Raw genomic sequence first — 5,213 nt, forward strand, 5'->3', positions numbered from 1 at the left:
TCACTGGGCCTTACACGCCACCGCCGGATCCTCTTCTAGTAAAAGCCAAGGCGCGGCCCCGACGCACGCACGCGCACCCGCCACGGAATGAGCCCCCAGCAGCCCCCGCGGCCCCAGTCCGCCATCCTGACCCTGGGGCTTCTCCCAGTCCCGCCCCCTCCCCCAGACTCCGCCCACCCCGGAGACTGGTGTCCACCCCCAGCGCCAGGAATGGGTGGAATGGGGGCCTTGGTTAGGGTGGAGATGAGGGTGAGGGGCAGGGAGAATGTCCAGTCAAACAGCCTTAGCTTTCCCCATCCCATCCAGGAGAACTGGCCAACATCTTCCTCACCTTCTCAGTGCCACCACCACCCCATTTGCGGGGAACCAAAAACATGGCAGAACTTTGAAAAGATACGGATTTGTAGAAAACATGGTTTTCACTGATTGATGCACTCATTCATTGCTTCTGTTTTGCATCCAAGTAAAACGTCTCACGGAAGGCCATGAGTTCAGTTTTGGCTTGTTGAGGATGAGATACTTTGTGCTGTCCAAGAAGCATTATCAAGCAGACATATAGATAGAGGTGTCTGGAGCCTCGAGGTGTCTTGGGTCAGCGGTGTAAAATTTGTGTTAATTCTGGGTAAGTGATAGTTGAGGCTATGGGTGAGGATGGCATTACAGAAGGAAAGAGAAAAAGAGAAAATACTAAAAGGATAGAATCCAGGGTTGAGTCCCAGCGGAAGAACTCAATCTAGTAAATCAGGGAGATCCTCCCTGGAACAGAGCTTTAAATCTAGAGGACGAGTTAAACAAGCTAAAACAATAAGGGAAGTAGACGTTTTTTGCTGACCTCCTTTTCTTATGCTTCAATATTTAGAGGGCCATTAGTAAGTTATTACAGAATTATGGATGATATTTTCCAAGACTGGGGATAGGGTGTGTGCTATGAATTGTTTGTGATGAGGCTGACCTTTATACAAGTCATACCAAAGTTGCCAGACAAAATCAAAATTTTAACTTATAAGGTTGCCAGTAAATTAGTCTCAGACATGTTCTACAGCCAATTAAAGAGCAGAGAAATGGAAAAGGCACAAAGTAGGAAGGAGAATGAGCAGCCTCTCTCACACCTTATAGATTCGATGTTTCTGAGCATGTGCCTTCACGGGTGCAATGAAGCACTAACTGCTGTGTAACTGAACAGGGTAATTTTCAAGTTGCAGTCACTTCACTAACGCTCCAGATATTTTTTAACGGAACAACTTGTAAGGTTTCTCTCAACGTATGACTTTCACTGAAAAGATAAAGGACTCTGAAGCTTTCTGGGACTTGAACCTTGAGATGCACGGAATTGTTTGCTACAACTCCATTTCCATGTAGCATCATGACATCCAGATATTCTGAATTAAAAACTATCTATTTATTTAAGAAAAATATGGAGAAAACTTACTTGAGCCAACATGTTTCCTAGACCACATATTACTCAGCAAATTTTTATTGATGATCTAATATGTGGCAGATTCTCTAGTAGCAGTAGGGAATACATTAGTAACACAATCAGATGAGAATATCCTAATGCCCAACAGAAGCATTCCCTGTGTGATGCTATTGTATCTCTCCATTCAACATTCTGTGTCCTACACGTCCTCAGAATATTGTGTTACGTTGATCATGAGTTACACTGGTCAGTCTGAATCTTTTTTTTTTTTTAATTTATTTGACAGAGAGAGAGAGAGAAATCATGAGTAAGCAGAGAGGCAGGCAGAGGGAGAGGGGGAAGCAGGCTCCCTGCTGAGCGGAGAGCCTGATGTGGGGCTCGATCCCAGGACCCTGAGATCATGACCTGAGCTGAAGGCAGAAGCTTAACCCACTGAGCCACGCAGGTGCCCCTGAATCTGTATGTAGTCAGGACATTAGTGGGGGTGGTTTGTTGTCATAGGCTATGTGTAGTGAACATTTGTCAATTTTTGGCTTCTGATCATTTGAGTACCCTTTCCATATGTATAGTCATCTGGGATCTTGGACTTGTTAGAGCCTGTATCCTCCATACAAGCTGAATCCATTTAAAATTCACTTTCTTTGTCTTCACTGCATTTAAGGTGTAGCATGTAACTTGGACTCAATCAATTAGATACTCTCAGTCTAGTGTTTGAATTAAGAACTAGTGAGATAAAAAAGCAAGGACAGCAAACAGTTTCTTTTCTTTTTTAGAAATAGACTTTATTTTGTAGATGTGTTTTAGGCTTACAGAGAAACTGAGAAGTACCTTGAGTCCTCATATACCCACTTTTCCCTTTATTGGCATCTTACATTATAATTATGGTATTTGTTACAAAAAGAAAATAAACTTGATACCTTATTATTTTTAACGATTTTATTTATTACTTTGTGTGTGAGAGAGAGAGATAAAGAGAGAGAGACAATGAGCATGAGCAGGAGGTGGGAGGAGCAGAGGGTGAGGGAGAGAGAATATCCGAAACCGACTCCATGCTGAGCAGGGGTTTCCCACATAGGGCTGGATTCTACAACCTGAAGACCATAACCTGAGCCACAACCACAAGTCAGATGTCCAAGAAACTGAGACACCCAGGTGCCTAATTGATTCCTTATTATTAACTAAAATCCATACCTTATTTGGATTTCCTTTGTTGTTTTTTTTTCTTTTCTTTTATTCTCTTTTCGCTTATATCTTTTCTGTCAGAGGATCCCATCCAGGAAGCCACAGTACATTTAGCTGTCATGTATCTTTAGGCTCCTCTTGGCTGTGAGTTTCTCTGTCTCTGTTAACTTGTATCTAAGAATCCTAACCTATACATTATCTTCATTATTATTTGGGGAGTATACTCAAAATTATTTTTTCCCTTTTTAAAGGATTTTTATTTATTTATTTGACAGATAGGGAGATATTGCAAGAGAGAGAGAGCACAAGCAAGGGGAATGGCAGGCAGAGGGAGAGGCAGGAGCAGACTCCCCACTGAGCAGAGAACCTGATGTGGGACTGGATCCCAGGATCCTGGGATCATGACTTCAGTGGAAGGCAGCTGCTTAACTGACTGAGCCACCCAGTTGTTCTGAAATTTTTTCTTTAGAAGCTTTCTGGCCATTTATTCCCTCTCTCCCTCCATAGCAGGTGAGATGGCGTGTTTGGGGTTTTGTTTTGTTTTGAGAGAGATAGCAACTTTTGTTAGTGAGAAAAGTCCCATTAGCATCTATTTTGGTGGAATAAATAGGACTCATATCCATGGCAACTATAGAATGGTTATTGTCCAGGGATGCCTGGGTGACTCTTTTGATTAAGGGTCTGCCTTCAGCTTGGTTCGTAGTCCTGGGACCCTGGAATGAAGCCCCGCATCTGGCTCCCTGCTCAGCAGGAAGCCTGCTTCGCCTTCCCTACTTGTGTTCCCTCTCTTGCTGTGTGTGTCTCTCTCTCAAATAAATAAGCAAAATCTTTAAAAAGAATAAAGAATGGTTATCATAAAATCCCCTCCAAACATGTGTCTGAGTAAAAGTTTGGGTAAAATAGGCAAGCGGCTGTCAGCCAGATTGTTTGGACTAAGGGTTTATGAAACCTGAAGTGGAGCCCAGAATCGACTAGACTTGAGACATTGAGTCACACTGAGATGTGGTCACAGGCCCCTAAGCCTATGGAGCGGTCAGCCTCAGACTGGTGAACTCCAATTTTAAAATCCTAATTTCTCTTTTGGTTTTGGAAGAGGTATTCATTGGGTGAACTGGGCTCCTTCAAAGGAGGATGACCAGAATAAATACAGAGATCCAAAGCATGTTAGATAAGGGAACTTTAAAGAAACAAGTGGCTGGTTGGCTGTGAGAACTGAATTTGGGCCAATACAGAAACAGACTTCAGTATAGGATACTGAAAATTGTTCTAGGACTAAAACTAGAGAAAGTGGGTTGAAGATAGAGGACAACTGATTTTGACTGCTCATAAGGAAGATCTCTGTAACAGCAAAGAACTATCTATAGTTGACCCTTGAACAATGCAGGTGTAGACTGCATGGGTACGCTTACATGTAGATTTTTTTGAACACAAATGTGAATGCATTTTCTCTTACAATCTTCTTAAGAACAGTTCCTTTTCTCTAGCTTACCTTACTGTAAGAATACAGTATATAATACATATGACATACAAATTAGGCATTAATTGACTATGTTATTGAGAAGGCTTCCAATCAACAATAGGCTATTCGAAGTTAAGATTTGGGGGAGTTGAAAGTTAGTATCAGGATATTCCAATATGTGGGAGTTCGCACATGTTGTTCAAGGATCAACTTATAAATGAAAGGGAATGATCTAAGGGAGTAGGGAGCTATCTATTCTTGTTTAGGCCAATGCTGTTTGACTTGTTTGGCCAATGTTTGGCTCAATAGAAATATTATGCTTTAAGCCTCAGACCATATTTGGATTAAATGACCGTTAAATCCCCTTTTGACTTATAGTCTATGTTTCTATGAAATGTGGGATGATGAAATACTCATTTCTTTGAAGCTTTCAGGAAAGAACATTATTTTGCTTTTGTACCATTTTACAAGCTGAAATGCTCTGAGCCATTAATGATTCCAGTATTAAGGCCTCTTCCAGATATATTGATTGTTTCTGTCAGTGCCTATTTCGAGGTTTGTATGACTGGGACATCTACACCTGAAATGTCTTTGGTGTTAGAATATGTATGTGATTCATATTAGATGTTATTTCAAGATAATCCATTTTAAACCTCTTAAATTTAGTTGTGATCATGCTTAAAACATAACCATATTACTGAATTAATCACAAACTTCAAAACAGTATTTGATGTGTTTCATACTCAAGAAAACCTAACCTTTTAGCCTTTTATTTCTCCTCTGTGTTCTATCTTTGTGTGGAGTATTCATGGTTTTTAGAATGTGTCCTTCATGTTTATGCTTCCCGAACTAATCCATAACTGTCTACCAAGATACTGTATCTCTTTTAAGAATGTTACCATAGTTCTAAAAGTCAGACCCAGAGGGATGTCTGGGTGACTCAGTGAGCTGAGCCTCTGATTCTTGATCAGCTCAGGTTATAATCTCAGGGTTGTTGAGATGGAGCCCTGAGTCAGCTCTGCAGTGGCATGGAACCTGTTTAAGATTCTCTCTCTCCCTCTTCCTCTACTCTCCCTCCTGTGGATGCGCTCTTTTGCTCACTTGCTCTCTCTCTCTAAAAATATAAAACTAAACTAAACTAAACTAAACTAAAAC

Source organism: Meles meles, chromosome 8, assembly GCF_922984935.1.
Source record: "Meles meles chromosome 8, mMelMel3.1 paternal haplotype, whole genome shotgun sequence".
NCBI classification, from domain to species: domain Eukaryota; kingdom Metazoa; phylum Chordata; class Mammalia; order Carnivora; family Mustelidae; genus Meles; species Meles meles.